This window comes from Hyperolius riggenbachi, chromosome 1 (assembly GCF_040937935.1).
Source record: "Hyperolius riggenbachi isolate aHypRig1 chromosome 1, aHypRig1.pri, whole genome shotgun sequence".
NCBI classification, from domain to species: Eukaryota; Metazoa; Chordata; class Amphibia; order Anura; family Hyperoliidae; genus Hyperolius; species Hyperolius riggenbachi.
Window position 1 is genome coordinate 550,884,265 of NC_090646.1, and position 25,757 is coordinate 550,910,021.

Consider the following 25,757-nt stretch of genomic DNA (forward strand, 5'->3'; position numbering starts at 1 on the left):
TGCTCGCTACACAGTTTTTTGGCAGTTGGACAGAACCACTGCCATTCACTAAGGCCCGGTTCACATTAGCGGCTGCTATCCGGAATCGCCGTGCCGGAGCCGTGCCGGAGCCGGACCGCATGCGGACCGGACGAAACGGACGCACGGCATAGCAATGAAAGTCTATGCGACCGTTCACATGCGTCCGTTTCGTCCGGACCGGAGCCGGACCAGATCCGGACTCCGGCGTCCGTTCCAACATGCGCTATTTTTTGGTCCGGCTGGTCCGGCTGACGTATCCGGACCGGAGCCGGAATGTTGCATCCGGCCAATGGAAACCAATGAGAACCGGAGAGCGCACAACACACTGGCTATAAAAACCGGATGTTGTACCACACTTCCTATGCTGACTCTATGGTATGGTGGCCATTTTGGATGGGGACCACATGGCACCAGCGTTTTGGGGGGGGGGCTTGTGGTTTAAGCTTGTGATGTATTCAACTTTTGCTATGGATTTGTGTCACCCACGTGTTGCCCACCCACCCGTGGCCCACCCACCCGTGGCCCACCCACCTGTACCCCACCTGTGCTGTATCCCACCCACCTGTGATGTATCACACCCACCTGTACCCCACCTGTGATGTATCCCACCTGTGATGTATCCCACCCACCTGTACCCCACCTGTGCTGTATCCCACCCACCTGTGATGTATCACACCCACCTGTACCCCACCTGTGATGTATCCCACCCACCTGTACCCCACCTGTGATGTATCCCACCTGTGATGTATCCCACCCACCTGTACCCCACCTGTGATGTATCCCACCCACCTGTACCCCACCTGTGATGTATCCCACCCACCTCTACCCCACCTGTGATGTATCCCACCCACCTCTACCCCACCTGTGATGTATCCCACCCACCTCTACCCCACCTGTGATGTATCCCACCCACCTGTACCCCACCTGTGATGTATCCCACCTGTGATGTATCCCACCCACCTGTACCCCACCTGTGCTGTATCCCACCCACCTGTGATGTATCACACCCACCTGTACCCCACCTGTGATGTATCCCACCTGTGATGTATCCCACCCACCAGTACCCCACCTGTGATGTATCCCACCCACCTCTACCCCACCTGTGATGTATCCCACCCACCTGTACCCCACCTGTGATGTATCCCACCTGTGATGTATCCCACCCACCAGTACCCCACCTGTGATGTATCCCACCCACCTCTACCCCACCTGTGATGTATCCCACCCACCTCTACCCCACCTGTGATGTATCCCACCTGTGATGTATCCCACCCACCTGTACCCCACCTGTGCTGTATCCCACCCACCTGTGATGTATCCCACCCACCTGTACCCCACCTGTGCTGTATCCCACCCACCTGTGCTGTATCCCACCCACCTGTGATGTATCCCACCCACCTGCGATGTACCCCACCTGTGCACATAAAACATACACAATGACCAATTATTATACATCAATTTATTGTAAAAAATTAATACATTTAAAATCACTCTAACTTGAAACTCCAAAATAAACACATTTCAACAAAACAAATTAAAAACCAAACATTCACCCTCGTCCAGGTGGTGTGGTAAAATAAAGTCTCAGTTGGTCCCTGTTCCGCAGTGACACTACCCTTGGCCTGGTTGCATACCTCCGCAGGGGCATTAGTGGAAGCACATTCGGGGGTTCCGGAGTCTCTCTTTCCTCCTGCCGCACAAAGTTGTGGAGGATGCATGCTGCCTTCACCACGACAACTGCGTTGCCCGGTTTCAGCAGCATGGGCGTGTGGAACACCCTCCACTTTGACACCAGGATCCCAAATGTGCACTCCACCATTCTCCTTGCACGGCTCAACCGAGCATTGAAGTGTAGCTGGCTGGCATCAAGTCCCCTGTCTGGGTACGGACGCATTACATGGTCGGACAGGGCGAAGGCCTCGTCCCCCACAAACACATAGGGGTAGGCCGGTGCCCTTGTCCCAGGCCAGGGTCTGTCACGGGGGAGACGCAGTCTGCCTTCCTCCATCAGCCGGCAAAGGGTCGTACGCTGGAAAATTCCAGAGTCATTGGAACTACCGTACGACCCCACATCCACGTACACAAACTTGTAGTCCGCATCTGCCACTGCCATTAGAACAATGCTGAAGTATTTTTTATAGTTGAAATAATGGCTGCCACTCCCCACGGGTTTCTGAATCCGGATGTGTTTCCCATCCAGTGCGCCAACACAATTAGGAAACTTGCACTCGGTCCAGAAGCCCTGGGCGATCTCCTCCCATTTCGTGGTGTCCGGCACAGGCATGTATCTGGCCCTCAGTCGCGTCCAAAGGATCCTCGAAGTCCTCACGACGATGCCTGCCACCGTGCTCTTCCCAATACGAAATGTGACATGTAGCGATGTATATGTTTGTCCAGTTGCGATGTACCTACAAGAGAAATAATCGAAATCAATTTTTCATGTCGTTACAGGAGAAAGGTACAAGACAAGGTGGCGCAATATACGGGATGCATATGTGAAATGGCTACGGAAGAAAAAACTTGCCGAACGAAGTGGCAGTGGCGGGGGAAGGCGACAAAAAGACTACCAATTTGCCAAGCAATTGTCTTTCATCAATGCAAGCCTGGAACCTAGACTGTAAGTACCACTACTGTGGGCAGGAACTGAGAGCTCATTACCATGACTTCGGCCATGTATTGCTATGGCCTCAATTCCCATGGCTAGCGAACTTTTCTCACAAGCTTTATCAAATGTTGGGTAGAAACTGGTGATAAAGTGATTGCTAGTGTTTGCTAGCTCTGTGAATTGACGCCACATGCTGTTTGGCACACCAATAAATATTTTTTTTATCTACAGGACTGAAGACAATTTGGAGCAAGAGGAACCGACCCAGGAGGCACGGTTCAGCAGTGAGGAGAGCTTGGTGGATGATGACGTCGCCGATGTAACCTATTGCCCCGAGGCGAGGAGTAGGAGGAGGGAGTCCTTAATCACAACTCCGTCCTTTGATGATGACTTGGCAGAAGAGAGCTTGGATGTTGAGGTTGCAGGACCGAGTGTGGAAGAAGCTGAACCTCCACAATCGACCGCTATGGAAGCTCCAGGGGAACAAGAACAAAGTGAGGAGCACCGAGAGACTGCAGCACAACCAGCACGCAGGGCAACCCCGACACAGGCCAGAGGACGGGAAGATGCTGCCACACCACCAGTGAGGACCACCACACCAGTGAGGCGTCGAGGTACCCTCCCCCCAACAAGGAGAGAGACAGAGTCCGAGATGTCCGGGGCTGTCTCCGGACTTCTCGGGATTCTTCAGAGCCACCAAACTCTCATAACCCGGCAGTTGCAAGATGAGGACAGGGGCCATATCATGGAGCAGTACAAGTCCCACATCACTACACTGCAATGTGAGCTCGACGCTGTACATGGGCACTACAGGGACGAGCTTAAAATGATGCATGAGATGCACAGAGGAGAAATCGACCAACTGCGTGCGCAGCATCATCAGTCGGTGGGCCAGCTGCAGAACATGATGCAGCAAATGCATCAACAAAGCAAGGAACTACTGAAATTGCAGGCACACCCGTGTTTTCACACTGTGATGTCTCTAATACCATATCTTGAAAAGGTGCCTTCACAAAACCTGATGGCGTGCCATTCCAATTTGCTGGAGGTGATTAAACAGCACATGGACACGCCATTATTGCAACCACCAATTTTTAGACCCCCACAACCAACAGCGGTGCCCACCTGGCAATCATCACAGATGTACACCGGCTACAGAGGCAGTCAATATGGGCCACCGCTGTCAGGGTCCAGCTCATCCACGACCAGCACCCAAGAGAGTCCAGATTTCCAGGCAGCAACTCCCACCTTTTCTAGTAGTGGTGCCGATACAATTTGAAAAAAAGTCAAATTGTTCCTGGACATGCTCCTTTGAATACCTCCGATCCTCGAAGGAAGGATACCATCACAGGGCTTTTTAACTTTTGGTTTTGCTGGACTTGAACTTTAGGGCCTGGTGTCCCCGAAAGACACTACCTGGGTCACAACCTTGTGCCTGTTGCACTGCACCTGTAGTCCTGCACCTGTGCCTTTGATTCCTCTTGTTCCTTACTTTGTTGATCCTAATCACTTGCACAAGACCTTTGGAGCCATGGGTGAAGGACACCTTCACTGGTCGGTGAGAGGCCTAGCCTTTTCACTGACCTGTGTCCTTCATCCATGGCTCAGAGGGTCCTGTGCCAGTCGTTAGGTTTTAGAAGCACTAATAATTTAGGGCCTGGTGTCCCCGAAAGACACTACCTGGGTCACAACCTTGTGCCTGTTGCACTGCACCTGTAGTCATGCACCTCTGCCATCGGTTCCTCTTGCTCCTCACTTTGTTCTTGTTCCTAACCACTTGCACAAGACCCTTGGAGCCATGGATGAAGGACACCTTGACTGGTCGGTGAGAGGCCTAGCCTTTTCACTGACCTGTTGTAATGATCGCTGCTGCAGCAGCTATTGCTGGAAGTAGTGCTGCAGCTCAGGCAGTTCTGATGTCTTTCCATGCAAGCTGCATAGGTTTGTCTGTCTTTCCCTGCTGTCAGCTTGTGACTGATTATCATTCACCTGTGTGGGAATCTGCATGTCTGCTCCCATTGGATGACCTCAGTATAAAGATCTGCTTCCTGCAGGGTTTCCTTGGGTTTTCATAGCTTCAGCTTAAGCCTGCCATGCTGTCGCTTTAGCCCCCGATCGTGTTTCTTGTTAAAGATACTTTGCTGGTCTTTGCATCATATATTGGTTCATTGCCAATATATATGCATACCAGCACGTTTATTATTTTCCTTGTATTTGTGTTACGTTGATATATCAGTGTTGCTGATATATACGTACACGAACTGTTTATTTCCTGTGTGCAGTTAGTCAGCTTTCCAGCACGTTTTGGTAGGTTGCGCGTACCGTGACCACCCGTGCTGAGGTAGTTACCCTGCTCCTGGTTCTGTTTGTGGATTGCGTTCATCTCTGCGAAGAGATAACGAATCCTTCTGAATCCTGTTCTGTTACTGTTTGTGGATTGCGTTCATCTCTGCGAAGAGATAGCGAATCCTTCTGAGTCCTGTTCCCTGTATTACTCCAGTCCTAGTCAGCGTTCCTGCTTATGTCATATATCGGTTCATTGCCGATATATACATATGTTAGTCAGAAGTTACAAATAGTTTCATTGATAGCTGTAATTGTAATACGCTAGGAAAACATACTTATTGTATATTTATCTGTGTTACGTTCACCTATCTTAATCCTGCTATTTTCTGACTATCCTGTCCTGTCTTTGTGAGGCACGCCATCGCCGCATCGCATTGGCTGCCTCATTCCCGTCTGTCTGGTTTTGGACGCTTGCTGTCGCTAAGTAGCCGCTAGCTAGCAAGCGTTCATTCTGTCTACCTGTCCTGATCTCCTCAGTTCTGGTTTATGCGCTCAGCGCTACTTTGCGCTGAGACGTTATAACGAAAGCATTGTTTGTGGCTGTCAGATCTGCACCGGCTCTGTGCGCCACAATCTCCTATTGGAGTCAGTCCTCCCCTCCACTATACTAGGGATAGCCTGTTTCCTGGTGCTAGTGTGTGTACCTCCTCCACGCCAGCTCATGCGTTGCATGCTGACTGTGGAGAATACACCACCAAGCTTTACATTATGAAAACCCCATTACCAATCCCCATTGTGGGGGGGATTCCCAGAAAGTATGACACTGTTAATTATGGTTCCTGTTCCTTTAAGAAATTTGAAGAACTTAGCTCTGAAACAGAAAATGAGTTTTTCTCTGAATGTGCCAGGTTCCTGACCAATCCTGATCTCCAAGCGACTCCTGTTTCAACCTGGGCACTCCAACTAAGTTATATTTTGTTTAAAGGGGAATTATTCCAGTGGGCATTTGATGTTCTCAATCATTCCGATTTGAAAGATAGACCGCTGGAATTTCTAGCGTTTGTGATCCATAACTGGTTGCACATAGATCCATTGCCTTTTCCTCTTAATGAACTCCTGGCAGCAGGCCAATCAGCTGCTCCTTCAATTGCTTGCAAGAATGAGCAGCAAGCAGAAAGTGTTACTGATAATTTTCCTGCAGCTTTGAATAAATCACCAAAAACCGCAAGGTCAAAGGCAAAACGCAAACGTTCTAAGAAACGTGTCCAATCTGCAGAATCGTTATCCTTAGCGACTGAGACCTATAATGAGATTCTGCCATTAACAGATAATGAAATGCAATTGTCTTTCAGGGGAGTTAAATGGACTTATGAAACTACTAATGAACTTTCCTCCCTGGCTAGGGAAAATAAAGATTTTTGTTTAAAAGAATTATCTGAGTATGATTATGATGAGATATTACAGAGTATTGAACAAATCAACTTATTTGTGAACCAAGGGAAGTTTGCATACACTACAGTTCAACACTTGCTACAGGTATTGGAAATTCTTAAGAATAAGGAATCTGCCAATCACCTGCTAATTAACCCTATACATGTGCCTGCCACAATCATATCTGCAAACCATGATCTGCCTGTTAAGTATGCATGGGATCCTCCATTCGAGAGGGGAGAGATGGAAGCCCTGGTCTGTGAATGGAAGAATGATTCAAGTTCATTTTGTCAATTTTACAGTGCAAAAAGTGAAATGGTATTGAACGCATGCATTAAGTCAGCCTATAACCTAATAGAGGCTGGTGTGTGTGAGTATGACTTTGTGGCTCCATTGATTGATGTGTGGGAACTGATTTTGGATGATTTTTTTGTGACTCCGAATTCGCAAATTTGGCGTTCTGACCCGCCTGCTTCAGCACCTTTGGCTGATTCAGCAGGTGATTCGGAGCTCTTTTTGTGTGAAGTTGAAGTTCCTGCAATTCCACCCTGTACCATGGATAACTCAGTGTTACTTCCCAGTAAAACAGAAGCCACTGATACTTTCTTAACTTTGCCCTGCACAAATTTCTCAGCAGAGAATCCAGAGGTCCTGCTGACTTCCGAGTCCAGCCTAGCCAGTACTCATGACTCTTTGTTCAGTGAAACAGACACCAGAAAAATCTTGCCTGTCTCTGCAAACACTTCTGCAGAAATTACCTGTGTTAATAAAGTTCAACTCCTGTCTGATCCAGCAGATGCCAATAGATGCACTACATCAGTTTCCGAGTCCCAGCAATCCTGTCTAGAATCCTCAGAACCCCAGCATCTGAATTTTCCAATTTTACAAATGAATGGTGATTCAGATGCGCAAACATTGTGTCTTGATCTTCCTGTTTCTACACCTCGCTCTAGTTTCGTGAATAGCTCAGAGCATCTGCTATGTGAACCTGAAATCGCAGAATTATTACCTTGTTCAGAAAATTTTCCAATAAATTTGCCCTGTACCATGAATTGTGCAGTAGATCTCTCCAATGAAACTCAGGTCACAGAATCATTATGCTGTCCAGCAGGTGCTTCCATGGTTTTGCCCTGCAATATGGACTGTTCAGTGATCCTGTCCAGTGAAGCTGTGGTCGCAGAGTCTTATGCTTCACCCAGTACTTTGGATACTTTAAACCCTCTAGCAGAGGAGGCTGAAGCACTGCTTACCTCGGTTGGTGTTGCAGTAATATTCACTTGTCTAGCAGCTGTTTTGGAATTACAGTCTGCTCTAATAAGACTTGATGAATTTCTGCCCAGCAAAGCAGAAGCCATTGAAATATTGTCCTCGTCAGCAAGTGTGTCAGATACCTTGCCCTGTACACAGTCTGATTTAACCAATGTTGAGTCCCTCTCCAGTGTTGTAACAGCCGAGGAACTCCAGCCCTGTCCTCTGAATGTTTCAGAAGTCTTGCCCTGTAACATGGATAATTCTGATTCTCTGGTCAAAATAATAGAAATCTCAGAATTTCAGTCCGGTCTGATGAGTGTTCCTGAAACCCAGCCCTGTATCCTGAAAGATTCTGGTTCTCTGGCCGCTGTGGCAGAGGTTCCAGAGTTCCCTTCCTGTCCAGGGAATTCCTCAGTTTTGCCTAGTCCAGTGGGGGCTGCTGCAATACTGACTTGTTCTGCAGCGCCTCATGAGCTCCAATCCAGTGTATTAAATGAGTCTCTGTCCAGTCCAGAGGTAGTTGTGGAGTCCCTGTCTGGTTCAGTGCATACATCAGAAGATTTGTCCTGTCTTGTTAGTGCCCCTGAATCTGATTTGTTACTGACTTTGCTGGAATCAGCGACATCTAAGTCTGATCCAGCATTCTCGTGTAAAAGTCCAGTAGTTGCGAAGTTTAGTCATGATGATTTTTTTTTGGCCAGTCCTGGTTTTGGTCCTGTCTTGGCTGACCCTGAGGCTCACAGTTCCTTGACATGCCCAGAGGTTTCTCTTGTGCCGGTGTGCCCAGATGTTCTTTGTGTGCCAGAATGCCCAAGTGTGTCTAAGGTGTTAGCGTGCTCTGATGCTTCCTTAGTGGGAACACGTTCTGATATTGCCAGTCTGCCTGCATGCCCAGAGATGGTTCTGGTCCCTGAAAGCCCTGATATTGATGTTTGTCCTTGTGGCCCTGACTCGGGAATTGCCCTAGGTTCCATAGGGGTTCTTGATAGTTCTCCATGTGAGCCTAAGGGGCATTCTGACCTATGGGGATCTCTTTGGAGCTTCAAGGTGTTCTGGGAGGTCTCTGAGAAAACTTGTCCTGGTGCCTTGGACTGGTTCAACAGTGGGTTTTGTCTTGGTAAAGACAGTACCGGTGGGCATTGCAAAGGCTTTGGCGTTTCTGAACTGTTCCTGGAAGGCGGTGGGTATCGCTCAGGGAGTTTCGGAGGGCTTTCTTCTGGAAATCATGGTTCTGATGGGTGTCACACTGGGGCTTGTAGTACTGATGGGCATGGTTCTGTAGGTTCTGGTTCTGATGGGTCCAGTCTTGTGGGGACTGATTCTGGAATTCGGTCTTGCCGGGCTGTCCCGGTCATCATGAATTATCAGTCAGACTGTTTTGTTGGAAATTTCAGTTTTGAAAAGCGTCTGGAATCCGCTTTTAAAGGCGGGGGTACTGTAATGATCGCTGCTGCAGCAGCTATTGCTGGAAGTAGTGCTGCAGCTCAGGCAGTTCTGATGTCTTTCCATGCAAGCTGCATAGGTTTGTCTGTCTTTCCCTGCTGTCAGCTTGTGACTGATTATCATTCACCTGTGTGGGAATCTGCATGTCTGCTCCCATTGGATGACCTCAGTATAAAGATCTGCTTCCTGCAGGGTTTCCTTGGGTTTTCATAGCTTCAGCTTAAGCCTGCCATGCTGTCGCTTTAGCCCCCGATCGTGTTTCTTGTTAAAGATACTTTGCTGGTCTTTGCATCATATATTGGTTCATTGCCAATATATATGCATACCAGCACGTTTATTATTTTCCTTGTATTTGTGTTACGTTGATATATCAGTGTTGCTGATATATACGTACACGAACTGTTTATTTCCTGTGTGCAGTTAGTCAGCTTTCCAGCACGTTTTGGTAGGTTGCGCGTACCGTGACCACCCGTGCTGAGGTAGTTACCCTGCTCCTGGTTCTGTTTGTGGATTGCGTTCATCTCTGCGAAGAGATAACGAATCCTTCTGAATCCTGTTCTGTTACTGTTTGTGGATTGCGTTCATCTCTGCGAAGAGATAGTGAATCCTTCTGAGTCCTGTTCCCTGTATTACTCCAGTCCTAGTCAGCGTTCCTGCTTATGTCATATATCGGTTCATTGCCGATATATACATATGTTAGTCAGAAGTTACAAATAGTTTCATTGATAGCTGTAATTGTAATACGCTAGGAAAACATACTTATTGTATATTTATCTGTGTTACGTTCACCTATCTTAATCCTGCTATTTTCTGACTATCCTGTCCTGTCTTTGTGAGGCACGCCATCGCCGCATCGCATTGGCTGCCTCATTCCCGTCTGTCTGGTTTTGGACGCTTGCTGTCGCTAAGTAGCCGCTAGCTAGCAAGCGTTCATTCTGTCTACCTGTCCTGATCTCCTCAGTTCTGGTTTATGCGCTCAGCGCTACTTTGCGCTGAGACGTTATAACGAAAGCATTGTTTGTGGCTGTCAGATCTGCACCGGCTCTGTGCGCCACAATCTCCTATTGGAGTCAGTCCTCCCCTCCACTATACTAGGGATAGCCTGTTTCCTGGTGCTAGTGTGTGTACCTCCTCCACGCCAGCTCATGCGTTGCATGCTGACTGTGGAGAATACACCACCAAGCTTTACACCTGTGTCCTTCATCCATGGCTCAGAGGGTCATGTGCCAGTGGTTAGGTTTTTGAAGCACTTCAATTTTAGGGCCTGGTGTCCCCGAAAGACACTACCTGGGTCACAACCTTGTGCCTGTTGCACTGCACCTGTACTCATGCACCTCTGCCATCGGTTCCTCTTGCTCCTCACTTTGTTCTTGTTCCTAACCACTTGCACAAGACCCTTGGAGCCATGGATGAAGGACACCTTGACTGGTCGGTGAGAGGCCTAGCCTTTTCACTGACCTGTGTCCTTCATCCATGGCTCAGAGGGTCATGTGCCAGTGGTTAGGTTTTTGAAGCACTTCAATTTTAGGGCCTGGTGTCCCCGAAAGACACTACCTGGGTCACAACCTTGTGCCTGTTGCACTGCACCTGTACTCATGCACCTCTGCCATCGGTTCCTCTTGCTCCTCACTTTGTTCTTGTTCCTAACCACTTGCACAAGACCCTTGGAGCCATGGATGAAGGACACCTTGACTGGTCGGTGAGAGGCCTAGCCTTTTCACTGACCTGTGTCCTTCATCCATGGCTCAGAGGGTCATGTGCCAGTGGTTAGGTTTTTGAAGCACTTCAATTTTAGGGCCTGGTGTCCCCGAAAGACACTACCTGGGTCACAACCTTGTGCCTGTTGCACTGCACCTGTACTCATGCACCTCTGCCATCGGTTCCTCTTGCTCCTCACTTTGTTCTTGTTCCTAACCACTTGCACAAGACCCTTGGAGCCATGGATGAAGGACACCTTGACTGGTCGGTGAGAGGCCTAGCCTTTTCACTGACCTGTGTCCTTCATCCATGGCTCAGAGGGTCATGTGCCAGTGGTTAGGTTTTTGAAGCACTTCAATTTTAGGGCCTGGTGTCCCCGAAAGACACTACCTGGGTCACAACCTTGTGCCTGTTGCACTGCACCTGTAGTCCTGCTCCTCTGCCATCGGTTCCTCTTGCTCCTCACTTTGTTCTTGTTCCTAACCACTTGCACAAGACCCTTTGAACCATGGATGAAGGACACCTTGACTGGTCGGTGAGAGGCCTAGCCTTTTCACTGACCTGTGTCCTTCACCCATGGCTCAGAGGGTCCTGTGCCAGTGGTTAGGTTTTTGAAGCACTTCAATTTTAGGGCCTGGTGTCCCCGAAAGACACTACCTGGGTCACAACCTTGTGCCTGTTGCACTGCACCTGTACTCATGCACCTCTGCCATCGGTTCCTCTTGCTCCTCACTTTGTTCTTGTTCCTAACCACTTGCACAAGACCCTTGGAGCCATGGATGAAGGACACCTTGACTGGTCGGTGAGAGGCCTAGCCTTTTCACTGACCTGTGTCCTTCATCCATGGCTCAGAGGGTCATGTGCCAGTGGTTAGGTTTTTGAAGCACTTCAATTTTAGGGCCTGGTGTCCCCGAAAGACACTACCTGGGTCACAACCTTGTGCCTGTTGCACTGCACCTGTAGTCATGCACCTCTGCCATCGGTTCCTCTTGCTCCTCACTTTGTTCTTGTTCCTAACCACTTGCACAAGACCCTTGGAGCCATGGATGAAGGACACCTTGACTGGTCGGTGAGAGGCCTAGCCTTTTCACTGACCTGTGTCCTTCACCCATGGCTCAGAGGGTCCTGTGCCAGTGGTTAGGTTTTTGAAGCACTTCAATTTTAGGGCCTGGTGTCCCCGAAAGACACTACCTGGGTCACAACCTTGTGCCTGTTGCACTACACCTGTACTCATGCACCTCTGCCATCGGTTCCTCTTGCTCCTCACTTTGTTCTTGTTCCTAACCACTTGCACAAGACCCTTGGAGCCATGGATGAAGGACACCTTGACTGGTCGGTGAGAGGCCTAGCCTTTTCACTGACCTGTGTCCTTCATCCATGGCTCAGAGGGTCATGTGCCAGTGGTTAGGTTTTTGAAGCACTTCAATTTTAGGGCCTGGTGTCCCCGAAAGACACTACCTGGGTCACAACCTTGTGCCTGTTGCACTGCACCTGTAGTCATGCACCTCTGCCATCGGTTCCTCTTGCTCCTCACTTTGTTCTTGTTCCTAACCACTTGCACAAGACCCTTGGAGCCATGGATGAAGGACACCTTGACTGGTCGGTGAGAGGCCTAGCCTTTTCACTGACCTGTGTCCTTCATCCATGGCTCAGAGGGTCATGTGCCAGTGGTTAGGTTTTTGAAGCACTTCAATTTTAGGGCCTGGTGTCCCCGAAAGACACTACCTGGGTCACAACCTTGTGCCTGTTGCACTGCACCTGTAGTCCTGCTCCTCTGCCATCGGTTCCTCTTGCTCCTCACTTTGTTCTTGTTCCTAACCACTTGCACAAGACCCTTTGAACCATGGATGAAGGACACCTTGACTGGTCGGTGAGAGGCCTAGCCTTTTCACTGACCTGTGTCCTTCACCCATGGCTCAGAGGGTCCTGTGCCAGTGGTTAGGTTTTTGAAGCACTTCAATTTATTAGGGCCTGGTGTCCCCGAAAGACACTTGGGCAGCTATGCCCTGCAACTCTTCCAGCACAAAGTTGGTGGTTGGTGTTCCTTAAAACTGACCGGGCTATACCATAGATATGTTATTTTTTTGTCTTCCATGTTGGAAGAATGTTTCCATGTTGGAAAGTGGTTGTTTTTGCAATAAAAAAAGTTTTTACATACCTCAGTGTGATGAGTAGTTGTTCTTGTGGTGTGACTGCTCTCCTGAACATGGTATCCTTCTTCCTAAGGTCATCCTTCACCATCTCCAAAAGGGTATCAAACCTGTCAGGAGATGTAAAGGAAGAAGCTGTAAAGTATGTTGTGGGACAAGGTGTTGGGTGGAGGATGGGGGAGGTGTGTTTACAGAGGTTTGGGAGTGTTGTGGAGGGTGGGGGTGTAGTGTATACAGGGCCGGATTTACCATAAGGCACACTAGGCACGTGCCTACAGGCGCCTGATTGGGCAAGGGCGGCATTACAAATGTCCCTCTTCAAAATTTCAAACCTGAGAGCTTGATCCATGACATCCGTGCTCGCTCCGCCCACTCGCGTCATGATTCCGCGGCCGCCTTGTACTCTGCAGCTGGCCGCGTACAGTGATAGTCATGACTGAGGCTAATCAAGCACAGTCCCGCTGTCTCCGCCCATCGCCGTATTTACGCCTGCACGCAGCGCTGCATCTTGCTGCAAGCCTTCAGCGCGTGTCAGGCTGTGCTGCTGCTGGCTGGGAGAAACCATGTGGATGGGGAGGGCATCGCTTACCAACTACTAAATTAGCATGCGCCCTGAACAAGGGCGAGAGAGACGAGTGACAGCGGAGGAAAGCAAAAAGCTCTGCACAACCCCTCCTCCTGTTCACATACCTGGCAGCTGACAGCATAAGATTTCTAGAGCAGCGCCTCCCTCTTTCCTCCCCTCTGGTGTTGCTAAATGCTGAGGCTGCATGTCACCAATAGATTGTTGTAGCGGGAAATTTGAGAAGAGACGTGAGGACACTGGAGCGTGTTATTTCTGCATGCTGGACGACTGGGAGCAACACAGAGAGGAGGAGGAGAGGGACAGCAGAGATGATCAAAAGAGCTGTGTGTTGCTAGCTGTCAGCTAACACACAGCAGAGCAGAGAGACAGCCAGAGATCAGCATGTCTGCTTCAAAGGAGTTGGGGACGTACAGAGGAGGATACAGCCGCAGTCACAGACAGAGAAGGAGAAGGTAATATACTGTCTGGCTTCTTCACTTTGCCTTTACTCGTTCTCTCTTTTTACTTCCCTCTGTTACTGATTATCTCAGTGCTTCCCCCTAATGCCCACCCTCTGTGCTTCCCTCTCATGTCCTTTCTTTGCACATCTCCAACCCATTCCCTTCCTCTTTGCCCCCCCTACACCCTCTGTGTGTTCTCCACCAGTGCCCACCCTCTGAATATTCCTCTTGTGCCCACTCTCTGTGATTCCCCTCCTCATGCCCACCCTTTATGCTTATCCCATCCGTGCCCACCTGGGCTTCCCCCATTCCCTCGGCTATAGGCGGCTAGAGGGGTAAGTTAACTGTCACCGTGTCCTCCTCTGTCCCTGTGTCATCTGCTGCCCCCATGCCTTCCCTTTGCTGTCCACGTGTCCTCCTGTACTTTTCTTGGGTAATATCTTTATTTCATAAAACTATGGGACATGGCTTGGGGTGGGGCCTTTGCTGAGGGGCGGAGTTTAGGGGCGCCAGATCTTCTGCGCCTATAGGCTCCTGAGCTGTAAATCCGGCCCTGAGTGTATAGCTAGGTATACAGGGGTGTGGGGGTCAGGGTGGTGTGTTTAGCTAGGTATACAGGGATGAGGTGTTGTGGGGGTGAGGGTGGGGTGTTTAGGAATGGTGGGGGTTGGTGTATTTAGGCCTATATACTTACAGGGGAATAGACATCCGAGTGTAGCTGTAGAACTTCTGTGGGTGTCGTCTGAGGTCCCGGTAGAGGGCCTGGAACTCTCCCTTCCTCTGCCTCCTGGCTAGTAGAGGGTGCACCCACCATCTCCTGCGAGGAGCACGCCTTCTCCCCACATAGTAGTAGGTAAACAACAGGAAGGAGAGAATTCCCAGGTAATAAGCGTAAAAAATGACTGGATCCATGGTCCCAACTGCTGTCTCTGTATCCAAGGATGGTCTCCACACGTCCAGCTGTCTCCAAAAATGACCCCAGAGCTTCTGCTGACCTCCCAGAACCCCAGGTATTTATACAGGTTGTTATCTCTTTAAGAATCCGGATCCGGACCGCAACCGTGTTCATACCGCACGAAAACCGTATGCAACCGGACCGGATCCGGACCGGATCCGGACAGGAACCGTACGGTTCAGGTCCGATCCGGCTCCGGTGCGGTCCGGACATCCGGTGCGGTTTTTGCAAAACCGCAAGTGTGAACGGGGCCTTAGTGCTTTTGAAAATAAATAAATCCCTGAAAATCCCCCTATGAAGAGATGGACTAGTCCAAAACCTGTCACTTCTGTCAGATTTCTACCTACTGTAAGTGACAGCAACGTAGGAGAAAAGTAATTTATGGCTCATTTTACTCTGAAAAAGACGTACTTCTTATTTGTTTATGTTTGTACATATATTAAATTTTACAATTTTTCGCCATAGTACCCCTTTAACCCCTCATTTTCCCAACATTTCCCAACATGTTGTGGCATGACCTTAAAAAGGCGGTTCATGCTAGAAAACCCTCAAATAAAGCTGAATTACAACAATTCTGCAAAGATGAGTGGGCCAAAATTCCTCCAGAGCGCTGTAAAAGATTGCAGTTATTGCAGCTAAGGGTGGCCCAACCAGTTATTAGGTTCAGGGGGCAATTTCTTTTTCACACAGGGCCATGTAGGTTTTGAGATTTTTTTTTCTCACTAAATAATAAAAACCATCATTTAAAACTGCATTTTGTGTTTAATTATGTTATCTTTGACTAATAGTTAACGGTTTTTGATGAGCAGAAACATTTAAGTGTGACAAGCATGCAAAAGAATAAGAAATCAGGAAGGGGGCAAATAGTTTTTCACATCACTGTATTCTCCCTGATGTAGTTCTGCAGAGATATCCTGTGTCCTGTAGTGTGCCACATACTGAGAGGATCACCCTCTACAATTGGTATTACCCCCACAGTTTGGGAAACATCACCCTATGGACTTTGCCCTGTGGTGTAAAATGCTTAATACTTGCTATATTATTCACAGTTCCAAGATGGTTATCATTATTGTGACTACCATGGTATTATGTGCAAACCTCCTCTTATATTTCAGCATTGGTACAAAGAACCAAGATTCTGCAGACACTAATCAGGCCCTCCGATGATTTGGCCAGAAATAGCTGTGTATTTCTCCATGCATAATGCATTCAAATAGTATATTCCAGGGGCGTGGCTTGCGCATGGCCCAGTGAGGAAGCTTGTCTGCTCGGCTCCTGCTAATCCACCAGATTACAGCGATCTAAAGCCACTTTACAAAATTCATTCTTTCACATGGGACCCTCCAAACGAAAGAGGAACAAGAAATCTCCTACCCAACGCAGTTCTGCCCATATCCTTCGCTTCTTACGACCCCTGGAGCGAAGACTTGCTGAGGTGGAGGGATCCAATATGGCTGAGCCTCGTGGCAACTCTCAAACATCCTCGCCTTCACAGCGGCAGCAAGAGAGCACTCCATCCCAAGCTACCTCACCTAATCCCGGTCAGAGTGAGTCGGCAAGCCAATCTTACCCCCAACAAGAACTTACAGCAACAGAGGGAAGTAAAATGGCATCACCCCGTGGCAACTCACAGAGCTCCTCGCAGACGCAGCGGCGGCAGGGAAGCTTCTCTCCCCACACAACACCACCTAAAAGACCGGCATCGAGTCAATCCTCCCCAGTGGCTTCAAAAGGAGCAGAATCGTACATAGAGGTAGAGCTGCAAGATTACGTTCGCTCCCTCCCAACAAAACACGATTTTGAAAGGCTAATCGTTAGAATGGAAGCTGCTATTAAAACAGAGATGACTAACTTCAGGGAAGAGGTGAGCCACATTGTTTCCAGAGTGGAAAAGGTTGAAAACAGACAAGAGGACTTTGATGGCAAGCTAGAAAAACAACAGAAAGCCATAGACAGTAATACAGAGTCCATAGCAGCCATCCACCTTAAAATGGATGACATGGAAAACAGGCATAGGCGAAACAATATTAGAGTCAGAGGCCTACCTGAAGCCACTAGACCTCCAGATATTATGGAGACAGTGGAAGGAATCTTCAAGCAGATCCTCGGAGCACCCCAATTTCACAAGATTCAAGTAGACAGGGCACACAGATCATTGGGCCCAGTCAGCACTAACCCTTCGAGATCAAGGAATATAATCTGCCGCGTTCATTTCTATAAAGAGAAGGAAGCCATCATGGTGGCAGCCCGCGCACAAGGAGACATAGATTTTGATGGTGCCAAGATTCAACTAATGGCGGATCTATCCAACCTGACCCTACAACTTAGGAACGCTACCCGGCCCCTTTTAGAGGCTCTGAGGGCCAAGGAAATACCTTACAGGTGGGGATATCCTTTTTCTGTCATAGTGCAACATGAAGGGAAAACAGCGGTCTTCCGTTCCCCAGACGACTTGGATCAGGTACGTGACACTTTTGATCTACCTGCTGTTTCGCTTGAAGAGTGGCCATTATTTCAGCCCTCGGTCGTTCGACCACAGAGAAACAGATGGGAAACGGTGAACTATCGTAACAATCGCAGACAAAGGCGATAGCTATACTGCTCATCAATGACTATATCCTCATACGGGCTTGCACTTTTTGTGAAAGGGGATATTCTCTAATGGAGAGTCCTATGTCCATATAGGTGCTTTACCGACAACAGACTCTGCACAGACACTGGTATGATGGGCTGATGGTGGGCTATACTCTTAGTCTAACGCAAGATTGCACATCATAATATTTTGTTCACTCGATTATCACCCACAACCACCATGCAACTTCTCTGCTGTTTTTCCTGTACTTAGTCACAAGATGCTTACATCCGGACAGCGATGGGAGCACTATCTTTACCTTGTTTAACGATTGCATAGGTTGGATATCAGCCCCTGTGTCCACATTACCGTGAGGGTTCACATTAGCACTCAGTTTGCCTTAACCTCCCTGGCGGTTTGTTAAAATCCGCCAGGGGGCAGCAAATACCTTTTTTTTTTTTTTTTTTTTTTTTTTTCATGTAGCGAGACAATGTCTCGCTACATGATAGCCGCTGCTGAGCGGCATCCCCCCAGCCCCTCCGATCGCCGCCGGCCATGGCGACGGGGCGGGATGACGTCACCGACGTCGTGACGTCAAAGGGGAATCCGATCCACCCCACAACGCTGCCTGGCACTGATTGGCCAGGCAGCGCACGGGGTCTGGGGGGGGCGGCTGCGGCGACGGGTATAGCAGCGGATCGGCGGGTAGCGGCGGCGATCGGAGGTTACACGCAGCTAGCAAAGTGCTAGCTGCGTGTAACAAAAAAAAATTATGCAAATCGGCCCAGCGGGGCCTGAGCGGTGCCTCCCGGCGGCATAGCCCGAGCTCAGCTCGGGCTTACCGCCAGGGAGGTTAAGGGATATTCTCTGATGGAGAGCCCCACTATACATAACGATATCCAATGCTATGGAAACCGCTCACAGTCCTATGGTCTTACGCCTACTCTATTCCTTGAGAGACCATAAGCTAACGCAAGATTTCACATCATTTTCTATGGAAGTCCTGACTTAAACCATTATACCAATGAGCAACTTTCTTAGCTTATCATATATGTTTAGGCTATTGAGCCACCCCATCTTGGTCCCCCTTTTTTGATGTTCATTAAGCTATGTTGAATATGTGTTATATTAATGCAAGAATGTTGACTAACTATGTGACCTTGATTTAACACTGATATTTGAGCCACTATCCGCTTATACTTATTTAGCCAGTGGTAACTTTATGGTCATATGGGGTTTATATAATTGATGACTTTCGATTAGACTCGCAGTTCATACTCAATACTATAATCGCTATAATTGGAGTTTTAAGTCTCATGTTACATTGTTTTGATAGTAAGAGTTAAATATTACTCTACATGTTCAAGGAGACTAAAGTGGTGTTTTACCTCCCGCTACCGCCCCCCCCTTTAGGGGGCACATATTTTGTGCCCCTTTTTAGATCCTTCAACAGGGCATGAGCTTGATGATATTCACTTACATGTTTATTGCTTTAAGGGCTCGGGCCATATTGTTCTCTGTGCAGGGTAGCTGTGGCTGGGAGAGGGGACTGGAGGTCCACCCCCACTTTTGGGGGGGCCCTGGGATCCTCTGTTTGCCCACAGAATGCCCTAATAGGTATTCTTCTTTTTCTTAAGTTACAAGCTATAATGTAGATTCCACAATATGTATGTAAAGTTTCATAGGAGTTCGGTGGATGGTGGGGGCCACTGGTCATGCGTCTCCACCTCTCGCGGATCAGAGCTACTGCTGAGGGCGCTGTTCCCAGCGACCTAGTAGTGGTACAGGTTGTTTCTGATCAACGACAAGGAGACGGGTGTGCAGGTATGTTTATACCTGTGTTTTCTTTTCTCTTACTGTTTTCTCTTTCTTCTCCCTTTTTTCTGTTCCTTTCTCTGCTATCTATCACTTCTCCCCGGGAGGTTCGGGCAGTCATCCAATGGTATAAGGTGAAACTCTACATAATACCTCTGATGCTTAACAATTATAATGGCTGATGTAACAGTTGTTTCGTACAATGTTAATGGGTTTAATATTCCTCAAAAACGTTCACAGGTCCTCTATCATTACCACAAAGTTTAAACTTCCATTCTAGCACTTCAGGAAACTCACTTCCGATCAGATGCTATCCCAAGCATAAAATCCAAATGGTTTAATAAATGGTTTCATAGTTCAAACCCTGATGGGAAAACTAAAGGAGTATCTATTGGACTGCATAGGAATCTGAACTCTTCACTTATTGATGAGCTTAAAGACCCCCAGGGTAGATTTCTATTCATCAACCTCCAGATCGGCAAATCCAAATTTACGATAGCTAACATCTACCTCCCTAATCATAACCAGACACAAAAATTCTCTACATACCTCAATAAGCTGATGTCTTTCGCTAAGGGATACATCATCTTATGCGGAGATCTCAATTTTTTTCCTAAATCCCCAATGGGACTCCTCTTCCAAAAAGTCTACTGTATAGAGCTCCATGCTTACCTCTATCAAAACAAAGCTTCAATCTTGCTCTCTAACAGACGGGGTTACCGCCAAGGAGGTTAACTTAGACCTCAAATTTTTCTCCAAAATGCTGGCTGAAAGATTAAAACCAATCCTACCAGATATTATCCATAATGACCAAACAGGGTTTGTTACCAGGAGAGAAGCGAGAGATAACACCCTGAAGTCAATATCCGTGATTCATAGGGCTAGGACAATGGGAAGTCCATTGTGTATGGTTTCGGTGGATGCGGAGAAGGCCTTCGACGGGGTCTACTGGCAGTTTTTAGAAGGATCTCTAGTTCAGATAGGCCTAGGAACTAAATTTATTGAAAGGGTTATGGCATTATACAGTAACCCCTCTGCTCACGTTAAAGTGAATGGGACCCTGTCGGAGGCCTTCCTGGTCCGAAATGGGACAAGACAGGGGTGCCCACTGTCTCTCCTCCTTTATGTTATTTGTATGGAGCACCTTGCTGTGGCCCTTCGCAATAACCTTTCCATCCAGGGTGTTGCTTTAGGTGACACATCAGTCAAACTATCACTTTTTGCTGATGACCTTCTTATTTATGTCTCTAATCCCATAATTGCTTTCCCTAATATACTTAAAGAATTAACGGAATATGGTAACCTTAGCAACTTCAAAATCAATCTCTCCAAAACTGAAGTACTTAATATCACCCTCCCAGAACATGTAGTCCAGACATTAACTGCTTCCTTCCCTTTTCAATGGCAGTCCACTAAAATTAAGTATCTTGGAGTATATATTTCTAGGAACCCTTCTGAATTGTTCCGGTTGAATTTTCCCCCCTTGGTGGCTGGGATTCGTCAGGACTTGGAACGATGGAGATCCCTTCGTCTTTCCTGGTCCTGCCGAATATGTGTGATCAAAATGGACGTCCTGCCCAAATTTCTCTATGTCATGCAAGCACTGCCGATTGGGCTCCCAAGTCCCTTCCTCAAGAAACTCCAGACTGATTTCTTACACTTCATTTGGGACAGAAAGCCACACAGGATCAACTTTAAGCTACTAAGCCGTCCCAACGTGGGTGGGGGTATGGGCATACCTGATATTCGTCTTTATTATTACACAGTTATCCTAACACAAATCCTGGACTGGTTTCAGAGCAGACAGTCCAAACAATGGGTCATACTGGACTCTACCTTCTCAACGAGTGACCCAAGGGCCTTATTATGGATACCACCCTCCCAGAGACCAGGGTGGGAGGATATGGCGTTGGCTCCCCAGTTTCTTCTCAAAGGATGGGACATGATCAGCAAATCATTTAAATTGTCATCTATTGCTGGCCCCCTCTCCCTTCTTCTAGACAACCCAGCTTTTGCTCTGGGAATGCATTCTCATAGCATATTGGGTTGGGATAGAGAGTTTTGGCCACAGGTGAGACACTTAGTGAATTCGTCAGGTCTTAAGGAGAGAGGGGAAATTGGGGACCCATCATCAGCACATAGAATCAACTCGTTTATTTGGGAACAAATTAAATCCTTCTATAAAACACTGTCTCCAAGCACTAACATTCTCCGAGGGCTTACATCCTTTGAGTCTCTCTGCTCTGCCTCGCTCTCCACTGAACACAAAATTTCTACCATGTACGCTGAGCTCATTGGATATAACAGCACAAAACAACTACTTTCTCTTACAGACAAATGGGACAGGGATCTAGGTAAAGAACTAGAAGGTGAACAATGGGAAAAAATATTTGCTTTAACACACAAATCCACCATTTCCGCTTCCCTCCAGGAACACAATTATAACCACTTGAGGACCTAGGGCTTTCTACCCCTTAAGGACCGGCCACTTTTTTTCCATTCAGACCACTGCAGCTTTCACGGTTTATTGCTCGCTCATACAACCTACCACCTAAATGAATTTTGGCTCCTTTTCTTGTCACTAATAAAGCTTTCTTTTGGTGCTATTTGATTGCGCCTGCGATTTTTACTTTTTATTATATTCATCAAAAAAGACATGAATTTTGGCAAAAAAATGATTTTTTTAACTTTCTGTGCTGACATTCTTCAAATAAAGTAAAATTTCTGTATACATGCAGCGCGAAAAATGTGGAAAAACATGTTTTTGATAAAAAAAAACCATTCAGTGTATATTTATTGGTTTGGGTAAAAGTTATAGCATTTACAAACTATGGTGCAAAAAGTGAATTTTCTCATTTTCAAGCATCTATGACTTTTCTGACCCCCTGTCATGTTTCATGAGGGGCTAGAATTCCAGGATAGTATAAATACCCCCCAAATTACCCTATTTTGGAAAGAAGACATCCCAAAGTATTCACTGAGAGGCATAGTGAGTTCATAGAAGATATTATTTTTTGTCACAAGTAAGCGGAAAATGACACTTTGTGAGAAAAAAAAAAAAAAAAAAAAGTTTCCATTTCTTCTAACTTGCGACAAAAAAAAAATGAAATCTGCCACGGACTCACCATGCCCCTCTCTGAATACCTTGAAGGGTCTACTTTCCAAAATGGGGTCATTTGTGGGGTGTGTTTACTGTCCTGACATTTTGGGGGGTGCTAAATTGTAAGCACCCCTGTAAAGCCTAAAGGTGCTCATTGGACTTTGGACCCCTTAGCGCAGTTAGGCTGCAAAAAAGTGCCACACATGTGGTATTGCCGTACTCAGGAGAAGTAGTATAATGTGTTTTGGGGTGTATTTTTACACATACCCATGCTGGGTGGGAGAAATATCTCTGTAAATGACAATTTGTTAATTTTTTTTACACACAATTGTCCATTTACAGAGATCTTTCTCCCACTCAGCATGGGTATGTGTAAAAATACACAACAAAACACATTATACTACTTCTCCTGAGTACGGCGATACCACATGTGTGGCACTTTTTTGCACCCTAACTGCGCTAAAGGGCCCAAAGTCCAATGAGTACCTTTAGGATTTCACAGGTCATTTTGAGAAATTTCGTTTCAAGACTACTCCTCACGGTTTAGGGCCCCTAAAATGCCAGGGCAGTATAGGAACCCCACAAATGACCCCATTTTAGAAAGAAGACACCCCAAGGTATTCCGTTAGGAGTATGGTGAGTTCATAGAAGATTTTATTTTTTGTCAAAAGTTAGCGGAAAATGACACTTTGTGAAAAAACACAATTAAAATCAATTTCTGCTAACTTGTGACAAAAAATAAAATCTTCTATGAACTCGCCATACTACTAACGGAATACCTTGGGGTGTCTTCTTTCTAAAATGGGGTCATTTGTGGGGTTCCTATACTGCCCTGGCATTTTAGGGGCCTTAAACCGTGAGGAGTAGTCTTGAAGCGAAATTTCTCAAAATGACCTGTGAAATCCTAAAGGTACTCATTGGACTTTGGGCCCTTTAGCGCAGTTAGGGTGCAAAAAAGTGCCACACATGTGGTATCACCATACTCGGGAGAAGTAGTACAATGTGTTTTGGGGTGTATTTTTACACATACCCATGCTGGGGGGGGGGAGAAATACCTCTGTAAATGGACAATTGTGTGTAAAAAAATCAAAAGATTGTCATTTACAGAAGTATTTCTCCCACCCAGCATGGGTATGTGTAAAAATACACCCCAAAACACATTATACTACTTCTCCCGAGTACGGTGATACCACATGTGTGGCACTTTTTTGCACCCTAACTGCACTAAGGGGCCCAAAGTCCAATGAGTACCTTTAGGATTTCACAGGTCATTTTTGTTTCAAGACTACTCCTCACGGTTTAGGGCCCCTAAAATGCCAGGGAAGTATAGGAACCCCACTAATGACCCCATTTTAGAAAGAAGACACCCCAAGGTATTCCGTTAGGAGTATGGTGAGTTCATAGAAGTTTTTATTTTTTTGTCACAAGTTAGCGGAAATTGATTTTAATTGTTTTTTTTCACAAAGTGTCATTTTCCGCTAACTTGTGACAAAAAATAAAATCTTCTATGAACTCACCATACTCCGTACGGAATACCTTTGGGTGTCTTATTTATTTATTTATTTGTTGTATTTATAAAGCGCCAACATATTACGCAGCGCTGGACATTAATTTAGGTTACAGACAATATTTAGGGGTCACATACAGCAATATGACAATACAGGAATACAAGAAAACCAGATCACGCAGCACAGTATGAGTACAAGGTAATGCTTAGTCACTGGATGGAGCATGGAGGTCACACAGCACAGTATGAGTACAAGGTAATGCTTAGTCACTGGATGGAGCATGGAGATCACACAGCACAGTATGAGTACAAGGTAATGCTTAGTCACTGGATGGAGCATTAAGGTCACACACAGCACAGTATGAGTACAAGGTAATGCTTAGTCACTGGATGGAGCATGGAGATCACGCAGCACAGTATGAGTACAAGGTAATGCTTAGTCACTGGATGCAGCATGGAGATCACACAGCACAGTATGAGTACAAGGTAATGCTCAGTCAGTCACTGGATGGGAGCATGGAGTTAGGCAAGTTAGGTTCACTCAAATGCATAGCATGGGTGCACAGTAATAGAGGTGCATGATCAGGTAGGACACAAAAGGAGTGAGGACCCTGCCCAAAGGCTTACAATCTAGAGGGAGAGGTAGGGACACGAGAGGTAGGGGACCAGAGTTCGGCTGTGGGTTTAGAGCAATTGTGAGGGGTGGTAGGCAAGAGTGAAAAGGTGAGTTTTGAGGGCCTTCTTGAAGGTGTTGAAGGAGGGGGCTGCCCTAATGGGTGGAGGTAGGGAGTTCCATAGTGTCGGAGCGGCTCTTGAGAAGTCTTGGAGGCGTGCATGGGACTGGGTGATGCGGGGGACGGTCAGGCGAAGTTCATTGGAGGAGCGGAGTGAGCGGCTTGGTGTGTATCTCTGAGTAAGATCAGAGATGTAGGTTGGACAGGTTTTGTGGATGGATTTGTAGGTCAGACACAATATCTTGAATCTGATTCTGGACTGGATAGGAAGCCAGTGGAGGGATTCACGGAGGGGAGCGGCCCTGGTGGAGCGATGGGAGGAGTGGATAATTCTGGCAGCCGCATTCATGATGGACTGCAGTGAAGCTATTCGGGTCTTAGGGAGTCCAGACAGAAGGGCATTGCAGTAGTCGAGGCGGGAAATTATGAGGGCATGGATGAGGAGTTTGGTGGTGGCAGGGGTCAGGAAAGGGCGAATCTTACAGATGTTACGAAGGTGGAAGTTGCAGGACTTTGTGAGGTTTTGGATGTGGGGAGTGAAGGAGAGTGCGGAGTCCAGGGTGACACCCAGACAGCGGGCTTGAGAGGTAGGGTGAATAGTAGTGTGGTTAACAGTGACCTGCACATCTGGGAGGTCCAGGGATGACCGGGGTGGGAAGATCATAAATTCCGTTTTGTCTAGATTTAGTTTTAGGAACCTAGCGGACATCCAGGAGGAGATGGCAGATAGGCAGGAGGAGACCTTGTCCATGGTAGTGGTGGATATGTCAGGGGTGTGGAGATAGATTTGGGTGTCATCTGCATACAGATGATAGTTAAAACCCATGGAGGAGATAACCTTGCCAATGGAGGATGTGTATAGGGAGAACAGTAGGGGGCCAAGGACCGAGCCTTGGGGGACTCCCACTGAGAGGTGGTTGGGGGTGGACGAGGACTCATTGAAGGAGGTCGTGAAGGAGCGGTTGGAGAGGTAGGATGAAAGCCAGGTCAGGGCGAGATCGTGAATGCCCATGGATTGGAGGGACTGGAGGAGTAGGGGATGATCTACTGTATCAAAAGCTGCTGAAAGTTCAAGGAGGAGGAGAATGGTGTATTTACCTTCAGCTTTAGCTAAGGCAAGGTCATTGACCACTTTGGTGAGAGCCGTTTCGGTTGAGTGGGCA